This window comes from Mesoplodon densirostris, chromosome 8 (genome assembly GCF_025265405.1).
Source record: "Mesoplodon densirostris isolate mMesDen1 chromosome 8, mMesDen1 primary haplotype, whole genome shotgun sequence".
NCBI classification, from domain to species: domain Eukaryota; kingdom Metazoa; phylum Chordata; class Mammalia; order Artiodactyla; family Ziphiidae; genus Mesoplodon; species Mesoplodon densirostris.
This window is the reverse complement of record NC_082668.1, coordinates 88,795,903-88,816,197: the sequence shown is the minus strand read 5'-3', so window position 1 is coordinate 88,816,197 and position 20,295 is coordinate 88,795,903. Positions and strand designations below refer to the sequence as shown.

Below are 20,295 nucleotides of genomic sequence, written 5' to 3'. Positions count from 1 at the left end.
AGACGGGCTCGTGGTCACAAGAAGCAGAGGAGACTCCCTGGGATGAAAAGAGGCCACGTCTGTGGCTCGCAGTGTTTGGCTGGGAAAAGTGCCCTCACAAAAGTTGCTGCTGGGATGTTAATTAAAGTGACTCCCCACACACTGCTTATTAGTGGCAAGGGAAAAAAGACCAAAAGAGCAGCCAGAATGAAGAAATTGTACAACACCTTGACCAGGTCCAAATTAACATCATCTATGTGGGGCGGATCACATTGTGTGGCTCCAGATACCCTGGACAGGACTCACATCACCTGAGACTGTATAACCTCAGTCTAACCAGGACAAAACGCCAGACAAGCACACAATGAGGAGTATGCTATCGAAACCAAATGGTGTGCGCTGCTCACTTTGGCAGTAAATACACTAAAATTGGAACAGTATGAAGAAGATCAACATTGCCCCTGCACAAAGATGGCACACAGATACGTGAAGATTTAAAAAAAAAAAAAAGGTGCATGTGAGGGGAAGGGGGGATCAATGTCGTAAAAGTCAGATTAAAGGAGGTTAAAAGACATGACAACAAAATCCAAGACCTCACCCCACACTGGATCCTGTGCTGGAAGGTGGAATGCTAGAAAGGACACTGATAAGTCATCTAATAAAATCGATATATGGAAGGGAGATTAGATAAACGTACTTTGTCAGGTATTAAATTATGTTATGGAGTATTGCCATTCTTAGGAAATACACACTGAAACATTTAGGGGTAAAGGGCCATGAAGCAGGTAACTTACTCTCAAATTGTTCAGAAAAACATTATATTATACTTATAATATATAGAGAGATGTATATTATATATATGTTATATATAATTTTTTCTTAACCATTATATGTATGTGTGTGTGTGTGTTTTCATATATATATATATGGAGAGTGGAGAAACATGCAAATAATAAAGCAAGTAGAGAAAAATGATGACAATATAGGTGCTCTTGTACTATTTTTATTTTTGCAAGTTTTTTGTAAGTATGAAATTATTCCAAATAAAAAGCTCAAAAATGTAGCTGCTGTTCTTCTGATTCTCACATATTCTTAGAGTCTGAACCTTCTGAACCAGAACAAAAAGGACATGAGGCAACATCTCTGTGAAGCCACTCAGGCTTATAGACACTCATGAGCTGGGAAGTATTTTGAATTTACCTATCATTCTGAAGCAAGTGTTCTACGATGGCAACCACTTTGGAGGACAGTGGGCCACCACGAGGGAAAGGCATCAAAATGGACTCAGGAAGGCACAACGTCATGCCAAGTCCAGTTCAGAAAATAAACAATGCCCTGCTGTCGTGATCAACAAAAACAGAGACTGATTTTAAATTCCATTTTGGGGGCAAAAAAGTAGAGATGAGCATAGCACAGAGATTGAGTGTGGCCTGGGTGTCCAGTGGACCACCGGCTGACTCCTGAGGCAAGTTACTGTGCCCTGCTTTGCCATCCCAGCCTCAGTTTCCTTCTCTGGAGAGGCATAGTCCTCAAAGGGTTGTTATGTGGTATACACGAGGCAGTGCAGGTGAAATGCTAGGCATGTATGAAGTTCAGGCACAGTCAGAACGCAGCAACCACTAGGTCGCATTATTATAAAGACAGGGTCCCATCCCCCAACTCTGTGAAGCTGCCAGATGCAGTCTAAGAGTTACAAAGGCTCCACTGGGTCAGAGATCAGGGCCATCTGGGGGCTGTGGTCCTGGAAACATGGATTCTGCAGGGCAGGAAGGGGTCCTCAGTGGGAGAAAGCCTAATCTAGAGAGCCCCCTAAGCCACACGGTGTTTGCTCTGAGGGTCTTCCCGGGATTAAAGCCATGGTCTGCTCAGGCCTCTGTCCACTGTCTGATGAGGACACGATACAGGTGTGCTTTATTCAATCAAAGGGCTGTGCATATTGGACGATTTTACCATCAATTCCTAATCTCTGCTCGAAGAAGTTACCGATTCCTCCACTTAGGTCAAATATCTTTGGCCTCCAAAAAATACTTTAAAAAGTGAAAAATGCCTTTAGAGAATGAACTCCCCTCTAAGAAATCTGGAAGGCATGAAGAAACCGGGGGCGTGGAGGGGTGGGGTTGTGCCAGGGTGGAGAGGGCAATGCCCCTCTTCTTGCAGCCTGCTCACCACCCAGTCTGGCTCTGTCACCCACCTTTCTGGAGGCACCTGACGGCCTCTCTGTTACGATTTCAGAGACACTTACTGAGCCACATGTAGATTCTGATTTGGGCCCTAAATGCTTCCTGCCTGGCCATTGTTTGCCTGTTGGGAGCTGGTTCCCTACGTTGCTAAAATTCTCTTCCCATTGCCTTCTGCCTAAATTCTACTCTCAGCACGTGGGACTTAGGATGGCCCATTGTCAACACAGTGCACCAAGGACAGGAGGATTTTTCAGCCAGTTCTTTAACTTGGTAAAGAAAAGTCCACTCACACAGTACCTCCGACTTTTTCATGCCCCAGCCATCTACGGACGCCACACTGGGTGCCAGGTCCTGGGCTCAACACTAAGGTGTGGAGACGAATGAGCCATCATCCCTGCCCATCGGGAGCTTGGCACCCAGCCAGTCAGGTGAACACAGACGGCTCAGGCAGGGTAGCACTGCGGCTCCAATACCACTGTTCATCAACGCAACTTCTGTGCCAGAATTCCTGAGCAGCTTATTGAAGACACAGCATCCAGGCCCCAAACCTACCAAATCAGTCTCTGGGAGTAAGGCCTTGAAATCAGCATTTTTAACAATGGAGTCTTAGACACTCCAATTCTGAAGGGCCAACAAAAGGCACAGGCCCCTTGGGGATCGACCTCTACAGGGCTCCTAGGAGCCCCCAGGACTGGAGGAGGATCAATAAAATAGCACAACCCATGAGAACTCTTTAAGAAAAGGGAAGCCTGGAATTTTGGGAACACAAAAGAGGGTGAAGGGGATTCACCCCACCCCAACACTGTACAGCTGGGAGACCTCTGGGTGCAGCGTGGAAGAAAATGACAGAGGCCAGTACACTGGAATGGAGGAGCGGGAGAAGTCAAGTGGGCAACGGCGCCACCTCCTGGTGTCAAGAGAGGGGGAAGCAGCCAAGGTCAGTGCTCTCTGTCCCGCACGACAGTGCTGCAAGCTGGGGCCTTCCTGAACGGGTCAGAAAGAAACTGCAGGACATAGAGAACGGACTTGAGGACACGGGGAGGGGGAAGGGGAAGCTGGGACGAAGTGAGAGAGTGGCATGGACATATATACACTACCAAACGTAAAATAGATAGCTACTGGGAAGCAGCCGCATAGCATAGGGACATCAGCTCGGTGCTTTGTGACCACCTAGAGGGGTGGGATAGGGAGGGTGGGAAGGAGACGCAAGACGGGGGAGATATGGGGATGTATGTACATGTATAGCTGGTTCACTTTGTTATACAGCAGAAACTAACACACCATTGTAAAGCAATTATACCCCAATAAAGATGTTAAATAAAAGAAAGAAAGAAAGAAAGAAAGAAACTGCAGGAGGTGGGGTGAACTGTCTGCACCTAAGCTGCCAATGTCTCTGTGAGTTGTCTACTCCTAGAGGAGCCTTTCTGGGCATTTCTGAAGTGTCAGGCACCAGAGCTGCTGTGGGATTCATGACCCAGAGTTCCACTACAGCCTCCTCCCCCAAGGACTCTGTTACAGGGCCACATGCTATGTGCTTCCAGATCTGTATCCCAAAAGTGCCATGGTGAGACAAGTCCAAATGCTCAGGTGAGCACATGTTACACCCAAGCCGAGCCATCTACACTGGCTTCAACATCGGCCTCATTGTACACACTTGGTTAATGGATTCTGTCCCTGGGAGATCACATAGTTACAACTAGATCATCCTGGCTCTTGATAGCCAGCCAGCCAGCCTCCAACGCCGCCAATTCAATGCTGCTTTTTTCCTGACCTTTACATTGGCTTCTGGAAACCACACTTCAGTCCATTGAATCCCAGCTCTGCCATGAACTCATTGTGTGACTTCGGGAAAGTTATTTACCTTCTTTGAGCTTCAGCTGTTTCTTCTATTAAACTTGGATAATAACATGTATATCACAGTGTTGCTTAATAAATTTCAGCTCCTTTCCACTTCTCTATAGTTGAGTGTCATCAGTAATAGACCCATGATTTGCCATTTGAAAAGACACATTTATAATCAGCCATTTTGTTCATATTCTCATATATTGATCTCAGTTTCAACATTTAGTTAATAGAAGAAACTGACACAGTATTGTGAAGAAATTATACTCCAATAAAGTTCTATTTTTTTTAAAAAAGAAAGAAAATACTTTAGATACAGCAGGAAATCTTCCAAAGATATTTTTCAATGTGTGGTAGGTTTTAAAGTGTCTCTAGGCCTTCCAGAATGGATGGTAGACAATTAGCCTGCCTCTTGCCTGAGAAATCAGACTAATTACTAGTGAGGCTTGGCTAATGGGGTCCTCCGGGAACTCCCTTCCTAAATGAGAAATCTTTAACTTTTCACAAAAACTCAATCTCATTTGTGCTGCTGATTCCTAATATTTCTAAATAAATGCTTGGCCTCTGGGCTTTCGTAGTCAAATAACCCAAATCAAACCAGGCTACTGTGCCAGGAGAAAAATTTATTTTGTGTGAATCTGCTGGAAGAAATGTTTAGAATCAGTTTGGAATCACCATAGGCAAAGACTAGCTATAGCCCATTCTGAGGCAAGTTTTGTGGACCTGGGCTAAGAAGTGAGTTTACCCCATTTGGGCTGAAGTGGCTTGTTGAGATGCTCAAACAGTAAACACTGGCATGTTTCAGAGTCCCCAGTGTGCAAGAGGCTGGCTAGTCCCCTGACCCCAAGTCAACTGCCACACATAGGCAGGTTCAGGGTTCTGTGTCTAAGGCAGAGGAGACAAAGTCCAGGAAAGCCAGTTACCTGCCCTGCATCAACCTAGAAAGGAGGCAAAAGAGCCTCAGAAGGTAGAGGAGTTTGAGGCATGGGGCACCTTAATAATGACAGGGCCATCCACCAGTGGGAGGTCATTTGAAGACAGCCAAACTTGAAGCAGAGATACATGTAAATGCTGAGAGGAGGAGAGGGAGAAGCAAGTCAGAGTTCAGCAGAAGTCTGGAGAGGATTCCAAAAGTGACCCGGAGCTGAGATGTGACCTACATTGCTGGCTGGAGGGACCTGCTCCAGGAGAATCTCCAGTGACGTTGGCGGGGATACTGGAATGGTCTACTTACGAGTCCTCCCTTTGTAGTTCTCCCTCATCAAGGACTCTCACAACAACAACTCTTGAAATACAGGGTCAGAGTGGAACTTGGGATTCCTTTTATAATATTAAAATACATTAAATTACTTAGATGACCCTACGCTCTTCCTCTGTTATTTTATTTTATTTTTCCTCTGTTATATTTTTACCAGCTCCTTTGGTTCTTTCCAGAAACTTTAAGAAGGGATGGTTGTCCACCCATAGCTGCTTGGGATATTCTTCATCCCCAATCTATCTTGACTATGGAATGGAAAACATCCTTCTTTTTGGCTTAATAAAGTACCATCCCATTTTTTTTTCAAAGAAAAAAATTAGTAGAAGATTTCAAGAAGATAAAACAAAGAGGGACAGAAATAGTCTCAGGACATAGGTTTTCATTGTAATGCAAGTGTTTGGCAAAAGTGTCCAGTAAACCCCAGTTTCTTTCCCTCTCCTCCACTCCTTCACTTGGCCTAGGACAACCTGACCAAAATCATCTTTAAATCCTTCGGCATCTCCATTCCCCAGTTTCATTCTTAGTGTTATGTACCTCCCCTCCAGGAAATAAGCTTAGGCAGAGGCCTCAGTCACCAATGTAAGACTATACAGGTCATTAAAGGTCTGTCCCTAGGGAGAGCAAGAAAGACTCTCATTTGTCAGTGACCATGGCTCTCAACCCGTAGTATACATATGGACCACTTGGGGAACTTGTTAAAATGCATAGTCCGGAACCCTTCTTTCAGATTCAGTCTGGGTGGGTCTCAGGAATCTGCATTTTTAAAATTCTAGTAGTTAAATCATTCTGAGTAATTCTGATTCAGGTATAAAGAAGACACGTCTGAAAGCCTGTTTTAGGGCTACATCAACATGACAGTGAACTTAGAGAACTGGTACCAACTCCTAAGAGAAGTGAAGGATCATTTCCCTCCACTTCTCTAGACCGAAAAGAAGTGATTCCCAGGATCTGGACCCTCAAGTCTACCTGGATCAATCCTCCCTCTCCAAGGTGGCACTCGGGGACCTCCGTTACCCACAACAGCTGCTGCCTCCGTTTAAAGATCACCAAAGAGCGAGATTCCACAGCCTCCCAGGCAAAGTCATTCCAGTGTTTAATTGCCCTTCAGTTCAGTTCTTCACATTTAATCAATCGTCTCATGGCAAGATTTAACAACTCATGCTCTATTCTCTGTGGAGATGGAAAAACAACAAGCTAGTGTACAATTTCTAACCCTTCACTGTATCAGTGTTGAAGCCAAAAGGGATTGCAGATATTATCTGACCTGACCCTTTTATGCTACCTATGAGAATGCTTGTCCAAAGACATGTATATATTCAGTGGGTTTTAGTTTCCATTGCCTACAAAACATCAAAAGGAAGCTGTCCAGGAAGTAAAGGTAGCTTTACTAGCTCCCAATACTCTATTTTCTATTCTATTGTGTTGTCTTAATTTGGGGATGGGAGCATTCTCTTAGCCTTCTCTGTTTCAGAATACACATATAAACTCCTTCATTATTCCTCCAAAAAATATATATTCCATTCTTGTAATCATTTTAACTGTTTGTCTTCAGATTTTCCTTTGCTCCAAATAGGGTTGCCTGATATAGCAAATAAAAACTGAGGATACCTAGTTAAATTTGAACTTCAGATAAACAACTAATAATTTTTAGTAAATATTCACCATGCAATATTTGAGACATGCCTACACTTTAAAAAAAATGTTGTTTATCTAAAATTCAGTTTTTGGGCTTCCCTGGTGGTGCAGTGGTTGAGAGTCCGCCTGCCGATGCAGGGGACACGGGTTCGTGCCCCGGTCCGGGAAGATCCCACATGCTGTGGAGCGGCTGAGCCCGTGAGCCATGGCCTCTGAGCCTGCACGTCCGGAGCCTGTGCTCCGCAACGGGAGAGGCCACAACAGTGAGAGGCCCGCATACCGCAAAATAAATAAATAAATAAATAAATAAATAAATAAATAAAATTCAGTTTTTACAGGGAATCTGTATTTGATCTGGCAACTCTCATTCAAACATTCTAGAAGTATATCAATTAAAACTAGACACAGAACTCTTCCTATCTTTAGCAATTCGTCATGTCACTAAGGTCACTCCCACCTCGTTGTCTTTACATTTGAAGCTCCCTCTGCTCCAGTGTTCTGCCCCCAGATATCTGTGTGGTTTCATCCCCCACTTCAGATCACTGTTCACATTTCTACTTATCAAAGAGGTATACTCCCTCGCCATCTTATAGAAACCTCAGCATCACTTTTCATCCTTCTTATTCTGATTGACTTTTATCACCTGCCATGTTTATCTGTTTATATCGTTTTTATCTTCTCCCTTAAAGTAGAGTATGAACTCCGTGACAGCAGGCATTTGGCTTTATTCATTGCTATATCCCTAACATGTAGAACAGTGCCTCACATACAATAGGTCTATATATTAGTTATTTAATGCTGCATTAAAAAGTACCCCAAAGTTTAGTGGCTTAAACAATAATCATTTATAATCTCTTACTGTTTCTGAGGTCAGGAATTCAGGAGTTGCTTGGCTAAGTGGTTCTGGCCAAGAGCCTCATGAAGTTGTGATCATGTTGGCTAGAGCTACAGACATCTGAAGACTTGATTGGGGCTGGAGGATCCACTGCCAAGGTGGCTCACTCATGTGACTGGAAGATGACACCGGCTCTTGGCAGGAGGGTTCCATCCCTTTCCATGCCAGCTTCTTCACAGGGCTACTATGGTGCCTGTGTGAGGCTGTCTTCAGTCATACACTGTCGTTACCTTCATATTCTACTGATCACATAGGCCACCTCTGATTCGATGTAGGAATAAACCTATATTACTTTTCTACTGCTGCATAACAAATTACCACAAAAGGAGCAGCTTAAAGCACACAAATCTGTTACTTCTAAGTCAGAAGCCTATGCAGGACTCTTTAGGCTTTTTGCTTAGGATCTCACAAAGCTGAAAACAGAAACATACACTCACAAAGAGAAAACAAATTCTAAAATTATAGACCTAAATCTAAACATAATAATTAAATGTAAGTGGTCTAAATATGCAGTTAAAAGATAGATATTATCAGAATGAATTTTTTTAAATGTCCTAACTATATGCTGTACCCAAGAAACTAACTTCACATATGATGATATAGGTAAATTTAAAGTAAAAGGATGAAACAAGATATACCATGCACACATTTTCAAAAAAGAAAAAAACAAACAAAAACTGAGTGGTTATGTTAATTGTAGACAAAGCAGACTTCAGAACAAAGAAAATGACCAGGCACAAAGAAGGACATTCTATAATGATACAATGATCACTTCACCAAGAAGACATAACAATTCTAAGTGTGTATGCACCAAACAACAGAGCTTTAAACATAAAGCAAAAACGCAAGAACAGAAAAGAGAAATATCCACAATTATAGTTGGAGACTTGACATTCCTCAGTTATTGACTGAAGTAGTACACATAAAATTTGCAAGATTATAGAATTGCTGGTTTGAACAATTACCATTGGTGATTGAACAGCACCATCAGCCACTGGCATCTAATTGATGTTCATAGAATTCTCAACCCAACAACAGCAGAATATGTATTTTTTTTCAAGTACACATACACCATTCACCAAGATAGACCACATACTGGGTCATAAAAGAAAACTTAACAAACTTAAAAGAATTGAAATCGTACAATATATGTTCTTTGACAATAATGTCATTAAACTATAAGTCAACAACAGAAAGAAAAACTAGCAAAATCTCCAAACAGTAAACGCTTACATTCAAAAAAAATCTCAAGCCAATAATCTAAGCTTCTACCTTAATAAACTAGAAAAAGAGGGGAAAAATAAGCCCAAAGGAAACAGAGGAAGGAAATACTAAAATATAGAAATCAATAAAATTGAAAGCAGGAAAACAATAGGGAAAAATCACAAAATCAAAAGCTAGTTCTTTGAAAATAATAATAAGATTGATGGACATCTTCGAAGACTGAAAAGAAAACAAAAATAAAAAACACAAATTCCCAATATCAGGAATGAAAGGATATCATTAAAGATTCAATATGCATTAGTAGGATAATGAGTAAATACTATGAACATCTCAATTTTTTAAAATTAGATAAAATGAACCAATTTCTTAAAAAAATCAAACTACCAAAACTCACCCTAAATGAAATAAAGAACCTACATAATCTTAAAACTATTAAATCCATGGTTAAAACGTTCTGAAAAAGAAATTCCCATGCCCAGACTGTTTCACTGGTAAATTCCACCTAACACTTAAAGAAGAAATAGCACACATTCTACACAATGTTCTTCCAGAAAGCAGAAAAGGATGGAATAATTCCCAACTTATTTTATGACACTAGCACTACACTGATACAACAGTACAAGCAAAGTATAGACTAATATACCTCATAAACATAGATGCAAAAATCTTCAGTGAAAATATTAGCTAACCAAATTCAGCAATATAAAAAAATAATAGTATACCACCACCAAGTGGAGTTTATCCTAGAAATGCAAGGCTGGTTTCAATAATCAAAAATCAATCAATGTAATCCACTCTATCAACAGTCTAAAGGTAGCACCAATTGATGCAGAAAAGGAATGTGACCAAATTTTACATCTATTCATGATTAAAACTTTCAGCAGACTAGAAAGAGAAAGGAACTTCTGTTAAAGCAGTGATCCCCAAGCTTTTTGGCACCAGGGACCAGTTTCGTGGAAGACAATTTTTCCACGGATGGGGTGGGGGAGGGGCAGTGGTTCAGGTGGTAATGCCAGCAATGGGGAGTGACGGGGAGTGGCAGATGAAGCTTTGCTCACTCACCCGCTGCTCACCTCCTGTTGTGCGGCCTGGTTCCTAACAGGCCACCAACCAGTAGTGGTCTGTGGCCCAGGGACTGGGGACCCCTGTATTAAAGGACATTTACAGGACTTCCCTGGTAGCTCAGTTGTTGAGAATCCACCTGCCAATGCAGGGGACACGGGTTTCAGCCCTGGTCCGGGAAGATCCCACATACCTCAGAGCAACAAAGCCCATGAGCCACAACTACTGAGACCGCGTGCCACAACTACTAAAGCCCACATGCCTAGAGGCAGTGCTCCACAACAAGAGAAGCCACCGCGATGAGAAGCCCACGCACTGTAATGAAGAGTAGCCCCTGCTCACTGCAACTAGAGAAAGCCCATGCACGGCAACGAAGACCTAACGCAGCCAAAAATAAAATAAAAATTAAAAAATAAAAATAAAGGAGATCTACAAAAAACCTCTGCCTAACATCATACCTAGTGGTGAAAGGCTGAATACTCTCCCCTTAGATCAGGAACAAGGGAAAGATGTCTGCTCTTACCACTCCTATTCAGTATCATACTTGACATCCTAGCTACTGCAATGAGGCTATAAAAAGTAATAAAAGGCTTACAAGTTAGAAAGGAAAAAACTGTCCCCATTCACAGACAGTATGATTGTCCTCAAGGAAGAATCTGAGAAAGTTACAAAAAGCTCCTAGAGCTAATAAGTGAGTTTGATAAGGTCACAAGATACAAGACGAACACACAAAAATAATTCAACTTCTATATATTAGCAATGAACAATTAGAAACTCAATTTTTAAAAAAAATACTACTTACAAAATGATATCTTTATCAAGTACAAATATAATATTCAGCCTTACATTGTTTTTCAAACTCTTACTTTACGAAAGCCTTTAAAAGTTCTAAAGTTCAAAAATAGACAAAACTAAGCCATGGTGTTAGAAGACATTAGGTCTTTGGGGAGGAGAAAGGATGTAGCATTTGGGGCAGGGCACAGGGGGATTTCTGGTTTCTCTGGTAGTATTCCATTTCTTGACTTGGGTGATGATATGTTTACTTTGTGACAATTCATTAAAGTAAACAACTATGAATTGTGTACTTTTCTGAATATGCATTCAACATCAACTTTTTAATAGTAATGATAAACATAAAAAGAAAATATAGAGGACTATCATTTGTTGAAACATTTGTAAAACTGCATTTTGAAGTTATAATTTGCATTTGGCATTAGCCAGAATGATCTGAGAAGTATGTTGATTTAATTTAACCTTACCTAATTTACAAAGATCATTAGATCTCCATAAAATCCTTTTGTTTCATAAAATTTTCCTCACCCTCACCCATATTTCCCTCACCATTATTACCTATCAAAGACAGCAACTGTTGGTACAATGGTAACGTTAATTATCCTCACAAAACTTGAGGATGCTTTCATTTGGGGGGGTTGGGGTTCGGGTCAGAGAGCTGGGATAATAATCTTCCACCTACACAATGTCTATCTTTTGTCTTGTTTGTTTCCAGCATCCCCAATTCTATTTCCCACTCTGTCCTCCCCCTGCCCCCAAACATAAGGACCTAGAGAATGTTTCCTTGAGATTATCTTTGGATGTTAATATATTCTTTAAAATTACAAAGGGTACAAAGTTACAGTTATACAGGATGAAGAACGTCTGGAGATCTAATGTACAGCATGATGATTATAGATAATAAAACTGTATTGTATACTTGAACTTTGCTGAGAGTAGATCTTAAATGTTCTTCCCACACACACACACAAACCGATAACTATATGAGGTGATGAATATGTTAATTAGCTTGATTGTGGTAATCATTTCACAATGTATACCTGCATCAAAACATTACGTTGTACACCATAAATATATATATACATAATTTTCGATATATGTCAATTATACCTCAATAAAGCTGGAAAATTATGTCTTTATGTGTATAAATTTTTAATTTACATAAGTGGTTTGTGCTATAAATATTCTTTTTTTCATTTTTCACCCAACACCACGGTTTTGAACAATCATCTCTCCAGCTATGTATGCTTATAGTTCATTATTTCTGACTGCTACAGAGCTTACTCAATGTGTATCTACTACTTCTGTGATGAATAATAAAAAAGCACTGTAAACCTCCTACCCATGTCCTATGCAAAAAGATTCTCTGTAATAAATATCCAGGGTTGGGATAGCTGGGTCATAAATTATGTATATTCATCTTTGCTAGGTACTGCCAGAATACCACACTCTAGTAGAATATCTCATTATGCTTTCAGTTTGTATTTCCCTGTTAGTGAGGTTGAGTATTTCCTTCATAGACATATTAGTCATTTAGGTTACTGGTTTTGTGAATTGCCTATTCATATCTTTTGCCCATTTTTCTACTAGGCTTCTAAGTACTTTTTACTGATTTAAATAAGTCTTCCCCAAAGCACAAAGTAAACAGTTGATAATTTTGACATCAAAATTAAGCATTTCTCTTCCATGAATAACACTATGGGCAAAACTCAAAGTAAACAGACAGTTAACCAAATGGAGGAAGATACTGCAGCATCTAAAACATCAAGGGAGTCTCCATTCTAACTTATTCAATCCTCCCAATGAGCCCAGAAGTCAGTGCCCTTAAAACTCCCACGTTATAGGTGAGAAACTGAGACCAGAGACACTATATAACTTACCCATGATCAGAGAGCTAATTAGAAGATTCTTCGATTCAAAGGTCTATGCTCTGGGACTCCTGGTTTCCGTTTCCACAAGCAAGGAGCTTGAGTAGCCACTTGGTCTTAAGAAGTAAAAAGCTGACAGGCTGAAAAGTCAACTCTCTTGGATCCATAAAAGAGGGTAGGACACAAGGCAAACTGCAGCCTCCAAGCCTGGAGAGACAGGCAAATACTGGGAGTTTTAGCTGCTGGAGCAGACTCACAAGCAGAAACAGCTGCGGGAGCCAGTGCTGGAGTAGGAACACCTGAACTACAACCGACGGCTTGCTGGAGGCTCAGTGCGGACCACGACTCTGAGAGTTAAAACTCCATAAGGACCTGGTCATGGGGGGCCCACAATACTGTGAGATTTACCTCCAGGGGCTTGACTAGTTTCCCACAGTAAATATCAGAGAAAAATCCCTCATCCGTCTGTCAGGGGGAGGGGAAAAGCACCACGCACTCTGTCCTCTTTAACGAGGCCTGAACTCGGCAGGGAAAGTAGTTATCAGAGCCTGACCTGCTGGGGTATTTTCAGAGTCTAAGTGACCAGGGCAAGGGAATTACGCAACTCCAGCCAGCTCTAAGCCATCCTGTACCACTTCGGGGGGAGAAAAAAAAACTGAGAAACAACCAAATACATCACGTCTGGCTATCAAGAAAAAATTACAAGATGTACCAAAAGGTAAAAAAACACAACTTAAAGAGACAGCAAGCATTTGAACCAGACATGGCAGGGATGTTGGAATGATCAGACCAGGAATTTAAAACAACTGTGATTAATATGCTAAGGCCTTTAATGGATAAAGTTATCAGACCAGGAATTTAAAACAACTGTGATTAATATGCTAAGGCCTCTAATGGATAAAGTAAATAGCATGTAAGTACAGAGGGAGAGTGTAGGTAGAGAGATGGAAATCCTAAGAAAGCACCAAAAAGAAATGCTAGAGATAAAAAAAAAACACTGGAACAGCGATGAAGTAGGCCTTTGATAGGCACATGAGTAGACTGGACACAGTTGAGGAAAGAATCTCTGAGCTAGAGGATATAGCAAGAGAATCCTCAAAAACCAAAAAGCAAAGAGAGCAAAGACTGAGAAGAAGAAAAAAGAAGAACAAACTATCCAAGGACTGTGGGACAACTACAAAAGGTGAAACATACACATAGTGGGAGTACAAGAAGGAGAAGGAGAGAAAGGAAGAGAAGAAATATCTGAAACAATAATGACTGAGAATTTCCCCAATTTAGTATCAGACACCAAACCACAAATCCAATAATCTTAAGAGCACCAAGCAGGATAAATGTCAAGAACAAACAAATAAAACAAACAAAATAAACTACACCTAGGTATATCATCTTCAGAAACTACAGAAAATTAAAGATAAAGGGAAAATCCTGAAAGAAGCCAGAAGGAAGAAACCTTTACCTATACAGAGGAGCAAAGATAAGAATTACCTATGACTCCTCCTCCGAAACCATTCAAGCAAGAAGAGAATGGAGTGGAAGACCTAGAGTGTTGAAAGAAAAAACCCATCAGCCTAGAATTCTGTACCTTGTCAAATCATCCTTCAAAAAGGAAAAAATAAGGGCTTTCTCAGACAAATAAAAATTGAAGAAATTTGTTGTCCAGTTGACCTGCCTTGCAAGAAATATTAAAAGAAGTTCTTTAGAGAGAAGGAAAATAATATAGATCAGAAACTTAGATCTGCATAAAGAAGGAGGAACATCAAAGAAAGAATAAATGAAGTAAAATTAAAAATTTTATTTTTCTTATTCTTAATTGACCTAACAGATAACAGTGTTCAAAATAATAATAGCAACAATTTGTATTAGATTTTATACACACACATGCTTTTGTGCACTTATATATAAGTGAAATGAATGACAGCAATGGTACAAGGGACTGGAGGAAGGAATTAGTATTATTTTGTTATCATAAGGTACTCATACCACCCATAAAGTGGTATAGTGTTATATGGAAACAGACTTGGGTTCACTGTAAATGTATATTGCAAACTCTAGGGCAACCATTTTTAAAAGTATTTTAAAAAAGAAGTATAACTGATACACTAAAAAAGAAAGAAAATGGAATCATATAAAATGCTCAATTAAAAGCACAAAAGGCAGGAAGAGTGGCAGACAAAAACAGGAACAAAGAACAAGGTCAACAAATAGAAAACAGTAACAAATATGGTAGATATTAATTCAATTATATCAGTAATCACTTTGAATGTCAATGGTCTAAATGCACCAACTGAAAGACAGAGATTGTCAGAGTGGGTCAAAAAACACAACCCACCTCTATGTTGTCTACAAGACACTCACCTTAAATATAAAGACCCATGCAGATTAAACATAAATGGATGAGGAATATGCCATGCTAACGCTAATGAAAAGAAAGCAAGAGTAGCTATACTAATTTCAGACAGAGGAGATTTCAAAGTAAGGAAAGTGATCAGGGATAAAGAAGGGCATGATATGGTGGTAAAGGGGTTAATTCTTTAAGAAGACGTAACAATTCTTAATGTGTATGTGCCTAACAACAGATCATCAAACAGGCAAAAACTAATAGAACTGCAAGGAGAAATGGATGAATCCACTATCATAGTTGGAAACTTCAACACCCCTCTCTCAGAAATGGACAGATCCAGCAGACAGAAAATCAGTAAGGACACAGTTGAACTCAACAACACCATTAATCAACTGGCTACAGCTGACATCTACAGACTACTTCATCCAACAACAGCAGAAGACACGATTTCCTCAAGCTCTTATGGAACATTTACCAAGATAGACCACATTCTGGGCCATAAAACGCACTTAAACAAATTTAAAAGAACAGAAATCCTACGAAGTTTCTCTCAGATCACAAGGAATTAAACTAGAAAGCAATAACAGAAAGGTAACTGGAAAATCACAAAATATGTGTAGATTAAATAATACCTTTCTAAATAACACCTGGGTCAAAGAAATCTCAAGAGAAATTTTAAAATATTTTGAACTAAAGAAAATGAAAACACAACTTATCAAAATTTGTGTGATGCAGCAAAAGCAGTGTTCAGAGAGAAATTTATAGCATTGACTGAATTTATTAGAAAAGAAGATCTAAAATTAGTATTCTAAGTTTCCACCCTAGGAAACTAGAAAAAGAAGAGCAAATTAAGCCCCAAGTAAGCAGAAGAAAAGCCTATGCTTCTAACAGTTACCTTCTATTTCCTCCTAGTAGACTGAGAACACTAGCCCTCTACTTGCCTATCTTGTATCTCTTGTTCCCTTTCTCCTCCTTCAAGGTCCATGCTCCTCAAGAATATCAGTGTCTCCAATCCTAGGAAGTTTTTATAGATTTTTTTTTTTACTATACTACATTTATAGTTGTTTGTTTTTACTATACTACTAGCCGTTTGTGGTTCATACTATAAATGCATTGCTAATTACTGTTTATAGGTAAATTAATGTTTCATCAACCACAGCATAACCCCCTTGAGTATATGTACATTTTACTTCTTTGTATTCCCAGGAACAACCAACAAAGGGTCTTGAATTTAAGGCCCTCAATAAGTACCTGTTGCTTTAAAATAAATAAATACATAAAACACCTCTATATTCCTCTATCCTACTTCTTGTCATCACTTTCCAGAGAATAAAAGACAGAAATGTTTGATATTTCTTTTAGGCACACTGTCTGGTTTTCATTTGGCCCTTGTCATAAGTATTGGTGAGCTTTTTTTTTTTTTTTTTTTTTTTTTTGCGGTACGCGGGCCTCTCACTGTTGTGGCCTCTTCCGCTGCGGAGCACAGGCTCCGGACGTGCAGGCCCAGCGGCCATGGCTCACGGGCCCAGCCGCTCCGCGGCATGTGGGATCCTCCTGGACCGGGGCACGAACCCGTGTCCCCTGCATCGGCAGGCGGACTCTCAACCACTGCGCCACCAGGGAAGCCCTCTTATTTTTTTTTTAAGTGGCTAATTTAGTAAACAGTTACAGCTGAAATATCTGAAAGATTTAATTCTGCCTTTGGCCTGACCATTCATTAGTTGAGTCATCTTAGGACAGTTACTTCTGTTACTGTTTTTAGTTTTCTTACCAGTAAAGGTTGGAAGATTGTCTGCATCAGGGTCTTTAGGACAGAATAACACAAGAACATAGAGCCTACATAAACATGGTGGATGGGTGAGTTAAAAAAAAAGAGCATGGGGTCATTGTTAAACCCCTTAACTGATGAAACTCTGTCCTATAAATCTATATATGTGGACATATGTAGGTCTATCTTTTTATCATATATCTTTCTTTTTCAAAATAGTAAAATAGGTGGGGGACAGAGTATTACTGGAATTGGAAGCTAGCCAGTTAGATCTGGAGGCAAACAGAACTGAATCCAAGAAATTAAGAAAAAAAAAACAAAAAAAAACACTTCAAGGTTGATGCTTAAACACAATATAAGGGGTATTGAGAAAGGCCTCAAATTTGTTGTCAGTCAATAGGTCTAGAACAAAGGTATCAAAGAGAGATGGACTGAACAGAATCACATGCCTTAAAAAATACAGATTTACAGGAAGTTGCAAAGATAGTACAGAGATGACCCTATATCCTGCACCCAGTTTCCCCCAATGCTTACATCTTACATAACAATAGCATGATATCAATACTGGGAAACTAACATTGGTAAAATAGGTGTGGGTGTCACTTTATCACGTGTGGATTTGTATAACCGCTACTACAATCAAATACAGAACTATTCCGTCACCATGAAGAGCTCCCTCTTGCTACTCTTTACAGTCTGAGTTTGCTTTTAAGGAAGATAACAGTAAATAGAGAGTGAATTAAAAGCCGTGTATGGGAGCACATCCAGGGAAGTGGGTGTGGAGAAAGTATGTGGAAGAAGACCTAACTGTCGCTAAGCCAGAATCTCCAGTGTGTCATGGAACCTTGGTTGCGGACCTCCCACCTTTGCTGGTCGCTCCCGTGAGAGGCAAAACTCTTAAGTGGGAAGAGATCTGAATTTCCTGCTACATTGTCCCCAGATCTCCTGCACAATCTTCCTCATCTCCTGCCCTGCATCTCCCCCACCCTGGCCTAGTCACTCACTCTCTGGCCTCCTATTCACTAAGAGACAAGTTGCACTCAATCCTCAAGTCCCTTAGTTGGGGATATTGACTTACCTAGTCTAACAAATACCACCACCTACCGTACAGTAACTAGACCCCACAATTACCTGCAAATGGAAGTATTCCTAAGACTCTGCCCTCTTTCACTGTGTCTTATCCTCATGGCCTCACAGAAGTCACCCCAGGTTTGCATCTCAAGCTCCAGACAACTTCCTGTGAGAAAGCTCCAAGTGTAGGTCATTGGAACCCCAGAACTATCCCAAACTCAACCCTACACTCTAACAAAAAGCTTCCCCCACCGTGCTCTCTGTTGTTGTGACTAGAATCATTACCCACTCGGTAATTTAATAACTTTAAAAAATAAGTAATTTAATTTTAATAAATAAGAGTTTAGAAGGCTCAGTAACTCAGCTCCCGTGTCCCTCACCTCCAGTATCCAGTAGATTGGGCTTTTGAGCACCTTTTTGCAGTTCCTTAGTTTTCTCTCCATTTCCCTCAGATCCTGACTATTTCTCACACGGACTAAAATAATGATTCAGCCCCTGCTTCACAGTGCCACAGCACTCTTCCCTTCAAATCTCAGAACGGAGCACATCACTCCCCTACAACACCTGGGGTAGCTCATCGCTTTTAATGGGAACTTTTTGGCATTTAAAGGCCTCCATTCCCCAGATACAGTGTGTGCTCTACAGCTAACCTGCCTTTGCTTCTGCCACACTTTATCAGCCCGGAAGGCCCCGATCCTTTTTACCTGTTTAATAAAATCCTATGCATCCTTCAAGGCCACTTTCAAAGCCATCTTCTTGGTTGAGCCTTCTTTGATCTCCCAGATGGAACGAATCCTTCTTGGCATTCCCATGGCACTTCATTCTAACATTTAAGTCTGCCTAGAAATATGGTTCATGCACTTTTTTTTTTTTTTTTGCCGTACGCGGGCCTCTCACCGTTGTGGCCTCTCCCACTGCGGAGCACAGGCTCCGGACGCGCAGGCTCAGAGGCCATGGCTCACGGGCCCAGCCGCTCCGCGGCATGTGGGATTCCCGGACCGGGGCATGAACCCGTGTCCCCTGCATCGGCAGGCGGACTCTCAACCACTGCGCCACCAGGGAAGCCAACTGCACATTTTTAAGTGTGGCCACCTTAATCATTTTTGATATTGCAAAATACTGAAGACAATAAGTTTGACTTAAACTAGGGTTTGCGTTCCAACTCCTTTACTGTGTGACGTTGCACCAATTAGCCTCTCAGCCTAATTTCTTTATCAGTAAAATGGGGAAATAATGTCTGTCCAATAGGGTTGCTATAAGAATTAAACAGTATAACGTGGACAAAATGCCAAGCACAATGTCTTCTTACTCACAGTCAGCTCATTTCTCTGCTCTGTATACCTGACATCTAAGGCAAGGCTTTACGAACAGCAGGCTGTTAAAATGTTTCTTGATTAAAACTGATAATTCTGATGGGAGAAAAGTGTATCAAAAGAGTCCAAGGGATTACAGCTAGAGCCACAAACTGGCCACAAACTGAGATGAGATCAGGAAGAAAATATTTTCAAAGAGAGAGAAAAAAAAGGGGGGGGGGAAGGATGAGCTTTAGGAAGTAACCTGATAAACTCCTGTCGGGGGAGGAGAGTGTGTGTGTGTGTGTGTGTGTGTGTGTGTGTGTGTGTGTGTCCTAGTGAACACCAATAGTAATAACACAATCAACCTCACCTTAGACGCATTTGTTCAAATTGTGCTATTTTCAAATGTTCTCCCATCTTTCTGTCTTGTCAAAAATGCTGACCAGTGGGGACACTCCCACTCTTTATTCATCCATTTCAGATTATTTGCAACAGAGCAAGTGCTTTCACAAATGCTTTTCTCAATCACTGGTATAATTAGTTCACAGGCTTCGCTTTCCTCCCTCCAGCAACTCAGGGTCCTGATCTAGCGCTCGCTCTACTGCGCCATCTAGTGGAGTTGGTATGAAGAATTACGGGATAGCTGAGATACGGGAAGTGTACTCCATTGTTAGAATAAAATGCTTTGTGTTGTAAAAATTTCCCCAACATACCAGACTAAATATCAGTGAGCTTACAAAACAGGGTTGGGAAATGCTTAAAAACATGTGTGATAGGAGACAGACCTGCTAGCTACCATGAAGTCTTGTTTATTTCCCTCTATAAAATAAAATCAGTATCCCAAGCACCAAAAAGGAGAAAAAACATAGAAGAACCAAGAGTTTAATTTCCCTCACACATCTGAAAGAACCTTACTGCTTATATCATCTTATAGAGAAGTAAAATTATGTGTGATGAATTTTTTTAACAGCAGAGTTACTGTATGGTAATATCATAGATGAGAACCATATCATAGATGAGAATGGTAAAACAAACCATTTTTATTTTACAGGTAATTAATAGTGGAAAATTAGGGAGAAAGT

The 20,295-nt window shown here is 40.6% G+C and overlaps 1 non-coding gene across 1 annotated transcript; it reads left to right on the top strand.

Moving 5' to 3' along the window:
* Positions 1-382: 382 nt before the first annotated feature.
* LOC132495593 (U6 spliceosomal RNA) lies at positions 383-485 on the top strand. The gene has a single exon (XR_009533319.1). It is a non-coding gene; the product is annotated as a U6 spliceosomal RNA (small nuclear RNA).
* The last annotated feature ends 19,810 nt before the right edge of the window (positions 486-20,295 follow it).